This window comes from Podarcis vaucheri (genome assembly GCF_965113315.1).
Source record: "Podarcis vaucheri genome assembly, chromosome: 8".
In the NCBI taxonomy this organism is placed as follows: domain Eukaryota; kingdom Metazoa; phylum Chordata; class Lepidosauria; order Squamata; family Lacertidae; genus Podarcis; species Podarcis vaucheri.
In genome coordinates this window covers 25,702,283-25,723,623 of record NC_138766.1, presented here as the reverse complement: position 1 = coordinate 25,723,623, position 21,341 = coordinate 25,702,283, and the positions used below count along the sequence as shown (strand labels likewise).

At 44.1% G+C, this 21,341-nt stretch overlaps 1 long non-coding RNA gene across 1 annotated transcript in view; it reads left to right on the top strand.

The window, feature by feature from the left end:
- The first annotated feature begins 3,884 nt into the window (after positions 1 to 3,884).
- The window catches only part of LOC309538908, a 77,805-nt gene continuing 60,348 nt past the window's right edge, over positions 3,885 to 21,341 (top strand). The window contains exons 1-2 of the long non-coding RNA XR_014222486.1: positions 3,885 to 3,927; positions 9,532 to 9,669. This is a non-coding gene — a long non-coding RNA (uncharacterized lncRNA). The remainder of the gene's footprint in view (positions 3,928 to 9,531; positions 9,670 to 21,341) is intronic.

The window sequence follows — 21,341 nt, the reverse complement described above, 5'->3', positions numbered from 1 at the left end:
TCGTGCGTCCCTCCCGGCGTGACGCTGCGCGCTGACGTCACGGGGCTGTAATGGTGGTGTGCCGCGAGATTTTTTTCAGTAAACAGGTGTGCCGTTGCCCAAAAAAGTTTGGGAAACACTGGTGTAGTTGAAAAATTTGGCCGTAACATACTGAGTGATGTGTACATATAAGCATGCCAAAGTAGCCTTTTATTTCCTTCCTTTGAATTTCCTAGAATCATAGGAATCATAGAGTTGGAATAGACCACAAGGGCCTGCTGTGGTCCAAGCAGGCAGTTTGCTCTCTGGCAATAGTATGCATTATGCACACCCCACTGTATACTGTAATAACACCTGTTTATCCAACTTTCATTATTTCACATGAACTTCTTGCCATGGTGTTGCAGTATGAGCCAAGGGGTTACGGTCCCAATGCAAATATGAACAAGCAGCACTTGTGCTACAATGGTGCTTTTCTGATGCCAACACCAAGCTTGGAGCACTTGTTGTTGTTGTTGTTTTTGCACATTTCCATCCTTTTCATAATTCCTGGCACACAGTCTGGGAAGCGCTGACTTAAATGGACTTCCCGCTATTGTAACTAGTCAACAAATCACTCTGTTATGATATGATTTTGTTTGCTCGTTTGTTTGAGGCGCATCGCAGGTTTACAGATAAAGCAATTTGAGATGAAATCTAAGAAACCTTGCACAACTTTGGAAGGAAGAAACCCTGCTCCTATTCCAGTGGGGAGCACCTGCAGGATACGAGGATGAATTTTGAATGAGTTCCTTAAAAATGGTTTGAAACAGTGTCATGCATTATTTAACTCCATAAAGCATTTTTTTAATGTGACTTTTAGAAAAGATACTAAAGAATCAAACTGTGTTTTAATGGCCTGAACTGTGCATTACCCCCACCTATGAGAACATTTTAATGCCTTGATGAATCAGTCCGAAAGCAAACAGTAGTAAAAGTCTCAGGCTAGACATGATTTTGCTATCCGCTCTGCTAATGTATGTAGCAGCCTTAATGGACTTATCTTCATCTCTGACTAGGCATATATAGAGCTATTACAGAAGACATTAGATAATCCTAGGTTGTTAACAGTTACAGCTTTGACTTTATCCTAGTAATTTTGCCAGTTATTAAACAAGCACCAGCATGGGTTCTTCCACATTGGCTGGGGTGTACATTGAGATTCATAATGATTGCCAACCAAACGGCTGCTGTAAAATCTGCAGCAACTATCTCGGAGAATATCCTTTGGAGAGAATGAATAAATCTTGATTCTTTTTAGGAAACCTGTAGATTAAACGAATAGATTACAGCATGATGAATAGATAGCCTTACATGTGCATTCCAAAAGCCTCCATTTCAGTCTTACTGTCTCACAACCCCCTTTCTCTTCCTTCCATGAATTTGACACAAGTGTGGAATTTATTGGCTTGGGGGTTGGACTAGATGACCCCCAGGGTCCCTTCCAGCTCCACAATTGTATTATTCAAATATCACTTCAGCCATGAGCTTGGTAGTCAACCTGACATAAGATACTCTCCTCTCACCCTTGGCTACTTGGTACCTAAGGCTGCATAAACACAATATATTTAAAAAATTGTCCAATAGCACCTTAAAGGTAAAGGTAAAGGTACCCCTGCCCGAACGGGCCAGTCTTGACAGACTCTGGGGTTTGTGCGCCCATCTCACATCTATTGGCCGGGGGCCAGCGCTGTCCGAAGACACTTCCGGGTCACGTGGCCAGCGTGACAACGCTGCTCTGGCGAGCCAGAGCCGCACACGGAACGCCGTTTACCTTCCCGCTGGTAAGCGGTACCTATTTATCTACTTGCCCCCGGGGGTGCTTTCGAACTGCTAGGTGGGCAGGCGCTGGGACCGAGCAGCGGGAGCGCACCCCGCCGCGGGGATTCGAACCGCCGACCTTTCGGTCGGCAAGCCCTAGGCGCTGAGGCTTTAGCCCACAGCGCCACCCGCGTCCCTTAGAGACCAACTAAGTTTGTTCTGGGTATAAGCTTTTGTGTGCATGCACAATATATTTAAAGTACATTCCCTATCCCCCAAGAATCCTAGGAACTGTAGTTTAAGCACACTGGGAATTATAGCTTTGTGGGGGACAAGCAACAGGGTTTGGGGGGTCAGGGATGTGCTTTAAATCAAAGCAGCCAATGTCTGGGAAGAATAACACTATAAAGATGACCGAGTGTGATGTGAACCACATAATCTATTTTGAATATGTCTTCCATGCCTTTTTCGTTGAACGACTGCCAAGGCGGCTTACAATAGATTGCAAAAATACAAGAGAAAACAAAACAGAAACTTCTCCAAGATGCACACACACAACGCAAAAAGCCACACTGGACATGAAAACACATGGAAGGGCACATAGATTCCTCAGGAGTTACCAAAATATCACAAAGTCATTATGGGTAAGCTTCCCAGTTCTCCAAATTTTAGCTAGCTATACATAGAGCAAAACTGAGAGTAGACAGCAGGCAAGGAGAAGCTTGGTATAATACCAAAGCCACACGGCCTGCAGCTTTCAAAGCTTTAAAATGGAGCACAGGCAGTGTTGTGGAGACTTAATGGTGTTGGCCCCTGTGGAGCCATTCAGCCTTCAGTGTGTGCAGGGCAGTGGGGCCAGGAGATGAGGAGCAGGGCCAACAGGTTCACCCTCACTCTTCCTCATCATGTGAGGGGTAAAATGCCTGAAGAGGGCATTGATGTTTTAGGAGTTTAGGCCTCCCCCTACCCTGAGAATCCAGGAGAAGATGCAAGGGAAGGAGTGCCGTTGCCCGTGCATAACTTCTGCAGGCCCACACCAACCGTGAAGCAAGCAAGCAGGGTGTCCAGAAGGTAGCCAGTTTGCCACACCTCATGTCCATTGCCCAAGACACTTTGATCAGTTTGCCTCATGAGCAGGCGGACCGTGGTCAGGTTATGCCCCGTTAAGGCGTATCCCTGGTTCCCACTAAGCTCCAGTCTAGCCCTTCATGCTTCCCCCTTTCTTCCAGACACCTCCACATGGGGTCCGAGACCTGGACTTCTCATGGGGCTGGTGCAAATGTGTTGTGATAGTGGATATTCCCTGTGCCAGTTTTCCCAGTGGACATAACTCCTGGATAAAGGTAAAGGTAAAGGGACCCCTGACTGTTAAGTCCAGTCGCGGATGACTCTGGGGTTACTGCGCTCATCTCACTTTACTGGCTTTCAGGTCATGTGGCCAGCATGACTAAGCCACTTCTGGCAAACCAGAGCAGCACATGGAAATACTGTTTACCTTCCCACCGGAGTGGTACCTATTTATCTACTTTCAGTTTGACATGCTTTCGAACTGCTAGGTTGGCAGGAGCAGGGACCGAGCAACGGGAGCTCACCCCGTTGCGGGGATTTGAACTGCCGACCTTCTGATTGGCAAGGCTTTGGCTCTGTGGTTTAGACCGCAGATTTAAGAGAGTGATAAATTTACCCAAAATGGGGAAACTAATACTTGGTTCATTCTCTCTCTCTCTCTCTCTCTCTCTCTGTGTGTGTGTGTGTGTGTGTGTCAGACACAGGGCTTTTTCCCCAGCCAGAACTCAGTTTTGGCACCTCTCAGGTGGGCGCGGAGGGGGCAAGGCAGGGGCACGGCACAATTGGGCACCGCTTCCCCAGGGGGCAGCACTTACCATGGGGCCTGCAGTGTGCCCGAGCCATGCGTCTCTCCTGGGAGTGACTGGGTGACTTGCGCACCTGCAGGCACCGTGCCCCTCAAAAGGGTGGTGTGGGGCTCATGTTTGCCTGCCGCCTTCCCCTCAGCTGGAGGGCAGCTGAGGGGGAGGCGGCAGGTGGACTCCATGCAGGCTCCTCCCAGAGTGCCCTGCCCCTCCCGGGTGCCTGAGCGGCTAGGTACACCGCTGGCGCCGTTATAAGAGAACAAGGGAGGCATTCATGGTGGGTTCTGGCACCTCTTTTTCTAGAAAAATAGCATGTGTGTGTGTATAAGTATATGTATATCTGTGTGTGTAGAGAGAGAAAATGGGGCTGGGGGAATCCCATCTGTGCTATACTTTTAAAGTGGTATCATATCACTTTAAATAGCCACAGCTCCCCACAAAGAAACATAGAGTAGTTAGGGTGTTGAGAATTCTTGAGCGACGCCATCTTCCCCTCTCAGAGCTGCAATTCCCAGAGTGGTTTCACAATCACTCCTTCTCCCAAGGGAACTCTGGGAATTGGAGCTCTGTGAGGGGAAGAGATGTCTCCAAACAACTCTCAGAATGCAAGGAGGCAGCCTTTAGCTTTTATTTTTTATTTTGACAAAGTAATAATAATAATAATAATAATAATAATAATAATAATAATGTGCACCCCACTCCCAAGACCATTCCATTGTAACTATCCAACCTCACAAAATTTCAATACTGCTTTTGATGGTTTAACCCTTTTCCGTTTTAACAGTACAAATTCTACAAACACCCTCCATATCGCCTCAAACTCATTTCTCCTGCATTTTCCCCATCTTACCTTAACAGCACATGTTAACTTATCATTAATAGCTGTGTACCCCACAGCCTTTAGCTCTTGGCAAAGGCTTCTTTCTGGTGTACCTCGGTGCCACCTATTCAGAGAATTTAGTGCAAGGTTTGCTGCCGCTCAACGGTTTTGTCTACTGAAATAACCATGGGGTGAACCCTGCTGAAGTGAAGGCCTTCTAAGCGAAAGCGCATGGAGGTTATTTCTTTGGTTTGCTTTTTCCAGATTTAGCTCTATGTGAAGCTCCTGTCTGTAGCTGGCTATCTCTCTCTCCTTGATTAATGTGAGCTCCTCTCTTGCCGCAGTGCTCTTGGCTCTTCTCTCCTGAGCCTGTCCAAAAGACTGCTGCTTTAGTAATTTTCCTCTTCTACTCCCCTGACGGTCACTTCTCTTCTGGTGGCCTTCTTTTTTTTTGTTTTTTATCCTTGAGACAATAAAGCTCCTCTTCCACCCGCTGTGCAAAACGTTTTCCTCACAGTGATGGATGCCCTTTCCTCGGAAAGATACTTGGTACATTTTCTCCATCTTAAGAGTCAATAATAGCCCTTAACAGACACCTGACCAAGTCAAAGGAGCCTGATAACATCACTCTCATGGATTTGACCACACCTGCCAAATTGTTGCGTACATTTATGGACCCAACGTAAGTATAGGACCTGAGGTAAACCACAATCATTTTCCTCATGAGACATATATTCTCAAAACAGAATGAGAACATTGTCCTGGGTAAAATCAGAGCATCTAAACCAGGCATGTCCAAAGTCCATTTCAGTATACAATGGTACCTCTGGTTACGAACTTAATTCGTTCTGGAGGTCCGTTCTTAACTGAGGTGCCACCTAGCTAATTGGGCCTCCTGCTGCCGCCGCGCCGCAATTTCTGTTCTCATCCTGAGGTAAAGTTCTTAACCTGAGGTATTACTTCCGGGTTAGCAGAGTCTGTAACCTGAAGTGTTTGGAACCTGAGGTACCACTGTATGTCCTGGGGTAAAATCCTAAAACAACGTAGATCGGCCCTCAACAACGTTGATCGGCCCTCACGCATGTTCATTTCGTCAAATCTGGCCATCTTTAAAAAAAGTTTGGGCACCCCGATCTAAATCAAGGCTCTCCAGCTGTGGTCAGCAGGCCATGGGCGTTCTGTGAGCTTCATTCAGGTGGTCCATGGATTTGTGCTTGAAGATGGAAAGTGGCACATCTGTGGGATTAAAAATTTATATATTTTTAATAGCTATTGCCTTTTTTATTTTTATTTTTCTGTATTGTAATTTGAATTCCAATTGTCATGCAATATGGAAGAAGAAAAAGAAGCATTAAAAATACAATTAAAAACCAAAAACATCTAGCACAGTGCATTACGATTGCTACATCAGGCTGAAAAGCCATGGGGGGGGGTCTTCCAAGACCCCCAGCAATTCTCAAGTGGTCCATGGGGGAAGAAAAGTTGGGGAATCGCTGATCTGAATGAATTTTAGTAGGCTGTGCTCCCTGAATGAAATAGGGACCAGATGAAAGCTCCAGAATTGGGTATAGCTGAAGACTTAAATCAAATAGCTTCTCCTCAACCTGCCAAATGCAGCAAATGTCATGTGTTTAGTGACTCTTTCCTCTTCGGTTTGGGGTAGGTCTGAACTCATCCTGTGATGTACCCCTTGTAGAACAGCAAATACTCTGGGCCATTTTGCAGGTAGCACCCATAGAACAGAAGTGAGAAATTGTTGTTGACAATGAATGACAAATGAATGTTAAAAAAAGGGGAATGTAAATAAGATTTGTGAAATGATGCTTGTAGAGGCCACTTTGCTCATGCGGAAACCTTGGTGAACTACCACTTTGTCATTGTCAGGAAGGAACTTTTGATCTACGAAGCTGTTTCTGTTCTTATTGTCTTTTTATGCTCAGCGCTTCTGTTCTGGGCTCCTGAAGCCCATCTCTGTGTTACAACCCTGTGCTGGTTTCACTATCGTGGCTCCTCTCAAAGAAGCCTTGGGGTTTTACTTTTATGAAAGCGATGCACAAGCTTAGTCAGGCTCAGACTGCATTTTTGTTGTTGTTTAGTCATTTAGTTGTGTCCGACTCTTGGTGACCCCATGGACCAGAGTACGCCAGGCACACCTGTCTTCCACTGCCTCCCGCAGTTTGGTCAAACTCATGCTGGTAGCTTCGAGAACACTGTCCAGCCATCTCGTCCTCTGTCGTCCCCTTCTCCTTGTGCCCTCCATCTTTCCCAACATCAGGGTCTTTTCCAGGGAGTCTTCTCTTCTCATGAGGTGGCCAAAGTATTGGAGCCTCAGCTTCATGATCTGTCCTTCCAGTGAGCACTCAGAGCTGTTTCCTTCAGAATGGAGAGGTTTGATCTTCTTGCAGTCCATGGGACTCTCAAGAGTCTCCTCCAGCACCATAATTCAAAAGCATCAATTCTTTGGCGATCAGCCTTCTTTAAGGTCCAGCTCTCACTTCCATACATCACTACTGGGCAGATTGCGTTTACTTTGCATTAAGTCAAAATATTTCCTAAAAAAGAAGAGAATGGGGCGGGGGGGGGGGGAGAGATAAGAACCAGGAAAGATATTGGCTTAATCTGAGCCGACCCTATCCACCCTACATTTGAAGTACTCTTATTCCACTTTAGAATCATAGAATTGTAGTGTTGGAAGGGATCCCAAGTCACATCTAGTCCACCCCCCAGCAATGTGGGAATAATAATTCCTCGAAAAAAATCCTGAAGCTTGTAAAAGATGCTGAGTTTGTAAAGGGCACTGAGAACTTTAACAAACTACAGTTCCCAGGATTCTTGGGGGACAGCCATAATGGTTAAAGGTAAAGGGACCCCTGACCATTAGGTCCAGTCACGGATGACTCTGGGGTTGCGGAGCTCATCTCGCTTTATTGGCCAAGGGAGCCGGCGTACAGCTTCCAGGTCATGTGGCCAGCATGACGAAGCTGCTTCTGGCAAAACAGAGCAGCGGATGGAAACGCCGTTTACTTTCCCGCCGGAGCGGTACCTATTTATCTACTTGCACTTTGAGGTGCTTTCGAACTGCTAGGTTGGCAGGAGCAGGGACCGAGCAACGGGAGCTCACCCCGTCGTGGGGATTCGAACCGCTGACCTTCTGATTGGCAAGTCCTAGGCTCTGTGGTTTAGACCACAGCGCCACCCAGGTTAAAGGGTGGTTAAAGGGTGCTTTAAATGATTGGTGTGGCTCCATATCAGTTTGGATTTCTTCCCATTTGATCCCATCCATCCTTCCTTCCTCCAATCCGTGGCCTTGCTATCCATGCATCCACTCAAGATCTTTCGAACCACTTTCATTCCCTCTCGCTCACTTTCCTTTCTCCCACCGTTTCTCTTGCCCATTTCCTGGGACGTTGCTACACTCTCTGTACTTTTCAGATTAGTTTTACTGGATCGAGCTCTCGTACTTTTACTCAGATCCCTTAGAAAAGCAAAGTGAGCTTTCGTGTTTGTTTTCTCTCTTTATGCCTGGGGATGGGGAGACAAGTGAACAAAGTACCGGTGACCCACGGCACTCACTCAGAACTCCAAATGTGCCCATGGAGCCGAAAAGGTTGCCAGCTCCTCTTCTGCATAATCACTGGCAACATAAATGTGAAGAAGACAAGCAGAAAACCGAACAATGAAGCGTTCTGCTCGCTACAACTTTTGCTTGCTTTCCAGTGAGACTAAGAACAAAGCCCTTTGTCTGAATCTGACAGGAGTATCAAGATTTATTGATCTGAGAGAGAAATCTTTTTAGAGATAATGTTTCACCTTGAGAAGTAATACAGTATAGCATTTTACCAACAGAAGAGGCTGTTGCATATACTGTTACATAAGTTCAGGATTATATCCATTTGAGCAAATTAGGCTGGCACATTAGTTAATGGGAAACCAGACTAGCTCTTAAAAACAATGTTCACAGGGGTTGTTTATGTGATCGGGGACTATTTGGAGGTTGTTTAAATAAATTTATGACCTTCCAAGTTGGCAAATAATTTGTTATCCTGCTGTGATTTCCTTGCGCGTGTTTTTTGAAATTAGGTTTTCCAAATTGCTTATATTTTGGGATAAAGCAACGAAAGGAGGGCAGCACCAGAGAATGGGACTTTGTTGGAAATAAAATATGATGCTATACCATAATAGTTCAGAGTCAACAATAAATGTGTTACATACAGGAGGCTCGATGTGTTTACATTGTTTTTAATGCATTTAATCAACAGTAATCAAAACTGTATGTAAAACTTTATAGGATTAATACTTTGCCATCAATACTGTCCAACTTTATTGCACCCCTCTAAGGTTGGTCATTATTAACACCATTTTACATTTGATAAGAGAGGAAAGGTTGGCTATGACATGTTTTTGGGTTAAGTTTAACTCTATATCTGCTGGGTTACACTCGCTTTTTTCAGTCGGAACATTAATTATCTGTATAGATGTTTCATGTCTTATTCTAAATTTAGTGTGGGAGATACCATATGATAATCAAGCCAAAGCAATCTGCAGCATGTAATTATTTCATTGAGGGGTAATCAACATAAACAACTTCTGGGAAATGTTCAGGTGTAGATCTCCAACAGGTGGACCCAATAGTGCGAGGTTGAATCCCAGAAATTTGGGATTTGTCATGTTGCATGAATGAGACAGTCAAAAGTAAAATCTGTAAAATCTTGCTTATTGTGGTTGGCCCTCAGTGCAGATGTATTAAGGTATGTAGGGCCTTATAACCCAACTATATGCACATTTACTCGGAAGGAAGCCCCACGTGTTTTATTGAGCCTTTGTCTCAAGTCAGTGTGTTTACGATTACCACCTGAGCTAGTTACGGCTTTAGAGGTTAACACTAAGACTGTGACAAATGTTTGCCTGTTTCAGTTTTCAGGTTGAAAAGAGCGCTTTGGGAGGGTGAGGATATTTTCTGACACCACCATTAATGCTAACTTTGTCCCCTAAAATGGTTCACTGCCCTTCCCCTACTCTTTGCACATAATTATTTGCTTCTTTCTATTTTATTTCTATTAGGACTTCATCCAGTCACGGGATCTCACCCAATCACAGTCGTGGTTCATATTATGAACATGATGATGTCCATGATGCTAAGCAGCTAATCACACTGGGCTTGTGCTGATGTTGCTGGGGGTACGCACAGCCAATTTGCAGGTAGGGAGATGCTTCCTGGACTGGTCATATGGGCAAACCTAGCCAACCAGGGTCAGGAAGGGCAACAAAGATCTATTTAGCTGGAGGGCAGTGCTTCGTGAGCAGCCAACCTCTCTCCTTTTCAGTGCTAATGAAAGCATTCCCCCAAATTGCCCTTTTGCCCAGCCATGCCCTTGCTAAAACCAACACCTTGAATTGCTGCCACTGCATTTTGGGAGAGCTGTAAAAAGGATGGCCCCTTGGCTGGTTCATGACCTTAAGTTTATGAAGGCATATATATGCAGGACCTAAAACTGTCCGCTATTCCCACTAGCAACAGTCCGAATCGTAAAACCAGGAAGACGGATTTCAAGTATGGTTTATTTGCGCTGTCTGTAACTTCAGTAGCGATCATGTCAAACCAGTGAAATATTCTCCTTATAGGTGCGAACGGGGCCACAATGCCATCATCCCTGTCACATTGACACAAGCTGTATGTTTAGGAACGCTTAATGAATTGCACTCTTTCCCCCTCTTTCCCTGACTGACACATCTTATTGTCACTTACCATTTCAGGAAGTCCCATAACCTTGGGCCCTCTACTTGAAATGCCACTGTCTTATGATTAATGAACATAATGTGGCAATTTCTGTTATGGAACATGTTCTGCGAGAGCCAGCCCTTACTCCCATAACAGTGGGACAAAAGTGCATCACTCAATACATTATCTATGAACTGTATTATGACTGATTTTAGTTACCAGCCAGGATTCTTAAATGGCAGTGATTTTTGAAGATTAGCGTTTTAGGGTTGCCATCGTTGGTTTTACTAATACTGGATATCTGGGTGTGGCTCAGGATCAGACCCAGTGCAGACAAACGCAGCTGGGTCAGGGGCAGAGCCAAGGCAAAACCTTGTGGGTAAGGGAAAGAGCCAGGGCAGGATTTTGGGTGTCAAGGTCAGAGAGCAGCATTTGGCAAGTATTTTCAGAAGCAGAACCTGGATTATCCGATTTCTACACATTCCGGTAATAGTTAGATGACAGAAGATGGTTTTAGACTAGCAAAATACTGGTTGGTTGACAATCCTTTTTTTTTTTTTCAAGTCATTCCCAATGGCTTTATTCCAAACCTGAAAAAGAATTACAAACATCAAATTCAAAATCCATATTCATTCTGTAACATAAGCCTATTACATAGTTGACTAGATTAAAATATACCTAATTACTATAGACTTCCCTTTTCTATATATAAATGCAACGTAATTAGAAATATTGTATTAGAAATTTTTATAAATTCCCCTATACCCTCCACTCCCCTTCACCCATGTGTGATCTCAATAATTTTTTTTTTTACTTCTTCCATCTTGTTGTGTTGTTGTAGTTTAATAATTATCCAATTATTCAATTGAGTATTTTGATTCTTTTATTACTTCCTTGCTTACCCCTGCACGTTTTACACATTATCTATTAATATTCCAGTTCCGGAACCATATTTTTGGTTGGTTGGCAATCCTATGAGCATGTTGCTTTAGCAAGGATGATCCATACAGATCTCTGTGAATGGCTTGGCTTGGGTCCTGCATTTGCAAAAGGGTGAACACACCCACATCCATCACTCTCAGTAGTGACTGAAGTCTGGTTGATGACTGTCTATAGCCTATATAAATTGGGCATTGCCAAAATTGACCATGTGCCTTGGGATGGGCGCTGTATCAGGACCTCTTCCAACAGATGGTTTGTTCTGTCAGAGCTGGTTGCACTGCCAATATATTTAGCTGAACCGTGTACGCTTGTGTGTGAGAGGATCTGTGGATCTTTTTCTTACTTATGGACTTCATTGCAGCAAACTGCTCACAACCGATGTTGGCATACATGACTTTGAAGGGGAATTAGGCAGCTACATGGAGAATAGGGCCACCATTGGCTATTGGGAGCCAGATTCAGAGACATTACTAGTTGGTGCTCAGGAGGAGCATCAAGAGCTGACTATTGTCTTCTAATCTCTAGGTTAGATTACTGCAACGCATTATACATAGGGCTGCCTCTGAAGATGGTTCAGAAACTTCGCCTGGTGCAGAATTAGGCAGCCAGGTTGCTCATCGACGCAAGACGGTTTGAGCACGTAATGCCAATACATTAGTTTCCAGGCCCAATTCAGAGTGCTGGTTTTTACCTATACGGCCTTAAATGGCTCAGGACTGCAATATCTTGAGGTCTGCCTCTCCTCATATGAACAGACCCTGACCTTACAATCATTATCTGAGGCGCTTCCTCGTGTTCCTGCTCCGTGTGGGTGGCAACGCAAGAAGGGGCCTTTTCTGCAGTGGTTCCCCGTTTGTGGAATGTTTTCCCCAGAGAGGTCCGTCTGGTACCTTCATTGCATATGTTTAGGCACCAGGCAAAAAACACTCCCCTTCTTCCCAGGCCTTTGGCTAATTAAAAAATCTATAGCCTTTTAAACTGAGAGGGTATTGTTTTTGTTTGGTACTCTGTTAAGCAGTTTTGTATTTTTATATTGTAAACCACCCTGCGGTCCTTGGATGAGTATAGAAATTTAATAAACAAATGAAAAAGAAAAAAATATCACGCACTGCTTGTGGATTTCCCAGAGCCACCTTGGGTGGCCATGGTTAGAAGCAAATTAAACATAGCTTTCAGTAGATCCAGCAGAGCTCTTCTAATGTCCTTACGATCAATGCCATAATGTTTTGCCCATTTAAAACAAACACTTTCTTTTTTACACCAAAGGTGCTCCGTGATTGATGAGTGGCTATTTAGCTTCCTAGTGAAGCATTGAAATGTAATGTGTGCCAAGTAACCAGCACCCCCCCCCAAATCTCCTGCTACTACTGAAAGAAGCAATTCTCACAGCATACAGACAATCTTGTTTTACAACGCCGGCCTGCTTGGCGTTAAATGGTTACGACCTTGAACAATTTTAATTGGGTTGTTTGGCGGTCAGTTCACATGGGAAGGAGGGAAATTCATGCAAAATTATTACGATGTTGTAGTAAAACCTCTTCATTAAGACTGTAAGCAACATTCCAATGTAACAATCACTTCTCCAGTTTTGATAAAAAAAGACCCTTTCTGTACAAAGTTCCCACTGGTATTCCACAAGATTCTTCTTATGCCACAAATGTAAACAACACACAAAATTTGAAATTTGATTATAGTTTGGAGACTATCTGTTCCATTGACTTCTAGCTTGGATTTTGGAAGTTCTGTTCTTTCAAAAACATGGGGGGAAATGCACTTCAGAGTCAGAATGATTATTCATTTTTTAGGGGCACAATTCAGTGTGTATACTTATCACACTTAGTACCTGGCACAAAATAATGTGGTTTATTTTATTCAGCTCAGATCGGTGGCAGGGTCGAAGGGCCAATATTTATATATGTACCTGCAAGTGAATGAGTGAGCTCTCTCACGATGCCAACTTATCCATTGCGCTTCACGGACATTATGCAGTAAATCCAGCCCTGTCACCATATAAGGCCAATCGGAACACCAAATCCCTGCACACTGAATTTTTTTGAAGTGAATAAACATTGTTCCAACAGCTACTAGTGCATTAGAAAGATTGCTATGGCGGAAACCATGGGTATGCTCACATTTGTGGCTTGAAACATTGTGAGTTTGTTCCTCCAGTTGCATTTTCAAGTTGCTTTTTCCTGCCAAATTTCACACTGAAACGGGGTCAGGAAAGTCATCTTGGGTTGCCATATGTCCTCTTTTCCCCGGACACATCCTCTTTCTAAGGATTAAGGATTTATTTCTTTTTTAAAAAATATATTTTTATTAGTTTTACAAAAATTTTTAAGACAATACTAACATATAAAAAGACATACAAACATGTATAGTTTCATAGATAAATTTTCATGAACTTCGTTTCTCAGACTCCCCCATACCTCCCCTTTCTGCATCCCAATGCCCAAAGTTTTTCAGCAACTTCTAACAGTTCTGTCAAGGATATGTCTTACTAGTATTTCCTTCAATCTAATATTATCTCGCTGTAACCCTTTCATTCTGAAAGCCTTGACATTTTAACCCTCATCAAGTTTATAATAGTCCTTTAAGTAAGTTTTAAATTTCTTCCAATCTTCCTCCGTCGTCTCCTTCTGCTGATCGCGGATTCTGCCAGTCATCTCGGCCAGTGTCATATAGTCCATCACTTTCATCTGCCATTCTTCCAAAGTGGGTAGATCTTGTGTCTTCCAATACTTTGCGATGAGTATTCTTGCTGCTGTCATAGCATACATAAAGAAAATTCTATCCTTCTTTGACACCAATTGGCCGACAATGCCCAAGAGAAAGGCCTCTGGTTTCTTAGAGAAAGTACATTTAAGTACCTTTTTCATTTCATTATATATCATCTCCCAGAAAGCCTTAATCTTCGGGCACGTCCACCAAAGGTGATAAAACGTACCCTCAGGATTAAGGATTTATTTCTGGGCAGATTTTTAAAATTTGACAAAATGTCCAGGTGTTTTTTTTTGTTTTTGTTTTTTTGTTTACAAGAAACAAATTCTAGTGCATTAGACTCAGATCTAAGGCACTCTGCTAAGCTAGTCTGCAGCAGAGAATCACAACAGTGCAGCATCTTAAACTAGCTACATACTATAGAAATCCCTTCTCCTGTGGCTGAACTAAAAGGACGCTGACTCAGCTACAAGATCTTGGAGAAGGAGTCTGGGAGGGCAAGAGTTAACACTGCCGCCCCCCCGCAATGTGAACATGAGCCCAAATGCTTTCATGTGGCAAGGGAGGGAGCAATATGCATTTTTATTATTTTGCTGTTGAAAGTTAAGAGCATTGCTACTACCAATATATCACAGCTTCAATAGCCTACATATAGTAGGGGTATTTAAAATGAGCGTCATCACAGCAATCTGTAGTTAAAAGTAAAGTAAAGGTAAAAGAACCCCTGACCATTAGGTCCAGTCGTAACCGACTCGGGTTGTGGCGCTCATCTCGCTTTACTGGCCGAGGGAGCCGGCGTACAGCTTCCAGGTCATGTGGCCAGAATGACTAAGCCGCTTCTGGCGAACCAGAGCAGCACACGCAAACGCCGTTTACCTTCCCGCCGGAGTGGTACCTATTTATCTACTTGCTTTTGAACTGCTAGGTTGGCAGGAGCAGGGACCGAGCAATGGGAGCTCACCCATTCAAACCACTGACCTTCTGATCGGCAAGTCCTAGGCTCTGTGGTTTAACCCACAGCGCCACCCGCATCCCTCAGTAGTAAAAGTAGAATTTGGCAAATGTGTCCTCTTTTTTGCTCTTCAAAATATGGCGACCCTAAATTGTCTTCACTTGATGATTTCCTTCCCTGGGATGAACTCCAGTTCTCTGCATGCCCCAAAGCCACCTGAACTGTTCACCCCACAGTGTAACTGCGGCTTCTGTTTCGAATTTCCATGGAACCTGGTTTGATATCAAGTACATCGAAGAGTGGTATTTCTCTAAAAGCTACAGGACTTTAATGCTCACCTGCCCCATTCGGTAGAAAGGTGATGAGCAGGGTCAGCAGCCCTGTGTGTGTCTATGTATTCAAAATGTTTTTACCAAGAAAAGCTGAAAAGATACAGGAGTATAGAGATGAAGGCAATCTTTCTAGAAGTGACTCATTTTTATAAACGAATGTAAGTCTGCAGGGTATTAGCCGGAGAGTTTTCAAAGCAAAGAAAAAGGTTGGTTTTGCAGATACCAAGACCTAAATATTAATCGAAACCTAGCTGCGATTCTGCTGACACACATAATGAAGTTTTCCAGCTGTCACTCACTTTTGCTCCTGACAGTTCTAATGAAATGCTGCTGGCATAAAGGGTGTTCCTCAAGGGCCTGAAAAACTGAAACAGGTTTCTGGCCTTTAAAAAAAGATAAATTGCCGGCTATCTGCCCATTTTCTTCCCGTCTAGAAACTCAGAACGCTTTGTGCGTGCACTGGGCCAAGAAGCAAAAATGAGAGGCTTTGTAATCCAAGATGAGTTTGAGAAACCACACATGCCTACCTCGGTTTCTGCTCCTTCAGAAGTCCTTATGGAGGGCATCGGGAATAAACTGCGAGTGTGGTATTTAGAGCACAAGTCTAATTAAGGAAAGCCATTTTTGTTTCCTTTTTGAGAAGATGGAAATGTCACAGATAATAGCCATTAGTTAAACATTGGCAGCTGGTGGTAATAACACACCAGCCGCAAGGAAATATTGTCTGGGAAAAGGTTGCTCTGTAACCGAACTGCGTTAGGAGCAAAGCGTTGGCTGCCTTGAAACTCTTAGCAATGGGGTATAATCTCAAGCTTATAACATGAAGAAGGGCAGGTACATATAAGCAGCTGTGACAATCAATCCGGTCCTAGGATTGTACAGAACGAAGCAGCTGCTTTAGGCACGTGATTTTGGATTTCATGATCAGATTGTTGGATGCTTAGTTTATTACTGTTGTGGTTTTACTCCCAGGGAGTGGAGAAGAGGCATTTCTGGTGGTGGTTGAGGTGTGGAGGTTGTCTTATGACTTTCTTCTTCTTTGGCAATCACTTGTAGCCGGGTAAGATTGCCTTCTATTGTTGTTGTTTAGTTGTTTAGTCATTTAGTTGTGTCCGACTCTTCGTGACCCCATGGACCAGAGCACGCCAGGCACCCTTGTCTTCCACTGCCTCCCGCAGTTTAGTCAAACTCATGCTGGTAGCTTTGAGAACTCTGTCCAACCATCTCGTCCTCTGTCGTCCCCTTCTCCTTGTGCCCTCCATCTTTCCCAACATCAGGGTCTTTTCCAGGGAGTCTTCTCTTCTCATGAGGTGGCCAAAGTCTTGGAGCCTCAGCTTCAGGATCTGTCCTTCCAGTGAGCACTCAGGGCTGATTTCCTTCAGAATGGAGAGGTTTGATCTTAGAATCATAGAATCATAGAGTTGGAAGAGACCACAAGGGCCATCGAGTCCAACCCCCTGCCAAGCAGGAAACACCATCAGAGCACTCCTGACATATGGTTGTCAAGCCTCTGCTTAAAGACCTCCAAAGAAGGAGACTCCACCACACTCCTTGGCAGCAGTCTTTTAATTTCGTGGCTGCTGTCACCATCTCCAGTGATCATGGAGACTTCTATAAACACAGTTTTAACAGTGATTCTGTAAGTGACTGTGGAGGCCAGTTCTGGATCCAAACATCCTTCCACAGTGGGTACATAATTTCCCGGCAGGAGCTGATCACAGTGAGGGTTTGCCAAGTGTGCCTTCCTCTTAGCACGTTTCTCCTTTTCGCCCTGAGTTTGAGCGTCTTCAAAGCCCACGACACTTTTGGTAAAGGCTGTTCTCCAGTTGGAGCACTCGCAGGCCAGTGTTTTCCAATTGTCTGAGTTTATACTAGATTTGCCTTGAAAGAGTCTTTGAACCTCTTTTGTTGACCACCAACATCACACTTACCATTTTTAAGTTCAGAATAGAGTAGTTGCTTTGGAAGACAATAATCAGGCATCCGCACAACATGACCAGTCCAATGAAGTTGATGTTGAAGAATCATTGCTTCAACACTGGTGAGCTTTGGTTCTTCCTGTACACTGGTACCCATGACTGAACTTGCAGTGGAGGCATCCTAGTGTGCTTCCAGACTGTCACTATTGTTGGGGTGGGATTTAATCACATACTGGCAAAATCAGGTCGTGCAGTTATAGATGATTGGGAGGCCTTGTGCCAACAAACCTGCTTCCCCAAAAGTACGGGGTAACATTTGCTCTGATGCAGTGTCATCTAGCCTCCCGCTGCAAACAAATTGGAACAAAAGCTCAATCGCTAGCAACATCGTCTAATTCTTTTGCAAGATCGATAAACAGATAATCGGGAAGCTCCCCTATTCAGCATTTAATAACTTTTAATGTTTGGTCTGACCAATAACATCATCCCAGTAACTCTCATGGTCTGGTTGGATGCAGAGGAGTGCTAAGAGGAACGAGCTGGGGAGCCCCAAGGGTAGAAGGGTCAGAGCTCATGGATTGGTGGTGGGACAATGGTGAGAGGGAGAAGACTGGGAGGAGGACGTGTCGGATGCTGAAGTGGTGGCAGGGTTTAGTGAGCAGGAAGAGGCTGTGGCAGAGAGCAGTCCAGAACCAGAGGCAGAAGCAGAGGCTGGAGAAGAGGGAGGCCAAGAGGGAGAGATGAGTGAGGCTGGTGAAAGAGTACAGGGATCTCCTGCTTCTACCACAACAAGCTCCCCTCCCGCTGGTCTCATAAGACCAGGAGAGACATGAAGTGGGAGCAGCAAAGGCAGGCACACCTGTATAGTCTGATTCCTTGGGGAAAACCCTGGAGAGGTGGAGACTTAGGCAGCTGAGGGAACCTTTAGTCTCTGCAACTGCCTTGTAAGGGGCAAGACGTACTGAGAAAAGTTGCTGCGCTCATTAGGCCTGGCACCCCTGAGTAGGCCTTGTTTCTTCTCAGAAAGAGTTAACTCCACCTACTCTGTGTGAGTTACTGCGGGCTCGCTTCTGACAGCAGCAATCAATTAACCTAGATTGTTATAACCTGACTTGTAGCATCACATCTGTGGTATCTGACATCACCTACAGCTGCATTACACACTGTGATTGCTGTGGCAAGCCTTTATGCATCAAATATGTAAAGGCTGAAGTTAAAAACACAGAGAAATGCACTCCCCCCCCCCAACACTCTGGGCCAATCAGTTTTCCCAGACATGAGTACATGGGTGTTTAAAGATGTTCATACACAGCCTTTTACTAATACACTTGACATGTTTGTTGTCGAAAAACACCGGGCTCTGCAAATGGCTGCAACAATGATTAGAAGCAAAATGAACGGTGCATTTGGAAGTTGAGCATAGCTTCTCCGTTCTCAACTGGAATATCTGGGCGGCACAGCCTCTCTTCTACAAAATGAAAAAGTTATTAATTTTTAAAGCGTATTAACATATAATGAAGTGCATACATAATTCAGCTCGGTAAGCTCTGCTGTCCATGCCTCTTAGTGGTTATAAAGTACCTATTTAAATATACTCGGTTTTACATTTGGAGGCTGGACACATTCCTGCAGATGTCACAGTTCTGTTTGTGTTGTTAAAGCTCGTGCAGAACTGGAAATATTGGTACATATAATGTGATTCCCAGGGTCCTGGTGCATTTGTTTGTTCACTAAAAATAAACACAGAGGTTCTGGTTTTTACAACGACCTTCCTACATGGAATGTAAGTTCTCCCATCTCCTCTAATGTGGCTGCCATTCCTGCTCAAAGGTAGTAAACATCTCAGGGTGTCTAGGGAGTCTATTTCCTAGAACAGGGGAAACCAATCAGGATAGAGATAGTGGAGAATTCCAACAGGAACAGAAACGGCCGTGGAAATTGCCAGAATTCCAATGATCATCCAAGGTGTGGAACACAAGCAAATACAGTCGTACCTTGGTTGCCGAACACCTTGGAACTTGTACGTTTCGGCTCCTGAATGTTTGAAAAGCAGAAGTGAGTGTTCCAGTTTTCGAATGGTTTTCTGAAGCTGAACGTCTGGTGCGGCTTTGGTGGTTTCCAATTGGCTGCAGGAGCCTTGGTTTCCAAACAGTTCCGGGAGTCGAATGGACTCCCAGAACGCATTCTGTTTGAGAACCAAGGTACGACTGTATGACTGGTACAGTGGTACCTCGGGTTAAGTACTTAATTTGTTCCGGAGGTCCGTTCTTAACCTGAAACTGTATACAAAACTTCAAGTTTTACATAATTATGTTACATAATTATAAAGACTCTTTTGTGCCAACTAAGGTCTGAGGACTAGGCAAAGGAGTAAAAAGAAGGGCGGAACCTTTTCTTTTTCAAACACTGTCAATTCCAAAGCTATTATTCTAGCACGAACGCCTTCCTTGTTCTTCTATGATGGTAACGGTGCCTCCCTCAGAGGTTCCGGAACTGAGTTCCAGTGAGTTTGGGCTGAAAAAAAGCCCTGTGTGATTCTATGATTCTATATTTTGGATCCAATAGGAAAGGATGGATCCATTAAAGTCCAGTCTGTATCATTTCTGCATGGAGACTGGACTAAGTCCATCCTGTCCTGTTTACACACAGATTTTTAGCAGAACATCTAAAATCAGCATGGAAACACTTGTGCTCTGAGGGCCTCTGCTCTTGTCAAATACATGTTCCATGCTCTTCACCCCCTCCCTTGGGAATATTTCCTGAGCTGAAAGCTGGACCATAAAGAAGGCTGATCATCGAAGAATTGATGCTTTTGAATTGTGGTGCTGGAGGAGACTCTTGAGAGTCCCATGGACTGCAAGAAGACAGCCCTGAGTGCTCACTGGAAGGACAGATCGTGAAGCTGAGGCTCCAATACTTTGGCCACCTCATGAGAAGAGAAGACTCCCTGGAAAAGACCCTGATGTTGGGAAAGATGGAGGGCACAAGGAGAAGGGGACGACAGAGGATGAGATGGTTGGATAGTGTTCTCGAAGCTACCAGCATGAGTTTGACCAAACTGCAGGAGGCAGTGGAAGACAGGAGTGCCTGGCGTGCTCTGGTCCATGCGGTCATGAAGAGTCGGACACGACTAAACGACTAAACTCAACAACAACAAATATCACGAAGCTTGCATGCAGATGTTGCATAAAACATCCTTGAATCTAGATGATCCTCAGAGTCCCTTCCAACTCTACATTTCTACACTTCTACGACCCCCCACCCCATTTTAGCGGCAGCTGAGGCCTGCCGCATTTGTGTTCCATTTCTAACTGCATTCCAGAAGAAAGTTTCTCATGCCCAACTTGAGTGAGGTGGCTGTCTAGTTTAGCCTCGTTTAGTACAGCTCCATTTGCATTATTTTGTAGCAATCGTCATGATAAGGAAGGAAAATGGAAAATTTAATACAGTACTGGCTTTTTTTTCTAATTGCTCTGCTCTAACATTTGTTTTGCCACGGGCTATTTCCAGCTGTACCGAAGTTCGGCAGCACACTATCGCATTATCTAAATTTAGAATTCTGCTAAGATAACAGAGTGCTTAAGCACTTTTAATTGGACATATGTCTCCCTGTGTCTCCTTGTACTGATAGCACACTCTGAAATTTCCCTTTTCGCAAGGAATCAGAGGAGAGTGGTATGACCTGCCTTGCTGCTTTCAATTTAATGAACAACTTCTTTACAAAAAAAAAGGGAGAGAGAGATATTTTTGTGTCATTTTCAGTAATGTTCAAATCATATTTCATCTAGGCCAATAAGTGAAGAATCCTTGGGTCAAACACAAAGGGAGTCATTCACTGCGAGATTATTGCATTGCATGGTAATGTAATATAATGTAATGTAATATAATGTAATGTAATGTAATATAAACCACAGATGATGATGATGATGTTCCTTTCTATTAAGAAATAGTAATTATGTCAGAATTTCCCTAACTACATATAATATATGTAGTCCTTTGAAATAATATATGTAGTAGCTTTGAAATAGGCCAGACAGGAGCTGACATTGACTGCATATACAAGTTTGACAGCAGTTTGAATCCCCTCAACAGGGTGGGATCCCATTGCTCTGTCCCAGCTCCTGCCAGCCTAGCAGTTCAAAAGCACACCAGTGTAAGTAAATAAATAGGTACTGCTGTGGCGGGAGAGTAAACAGTGTTTCTGTGAGCTCTGGTTTCTGTCATGATTGTGCCAGAAGTGGTTTAGTCATGCTGGTCACATGACCCGGAAAAGCTGTCTGCGGACA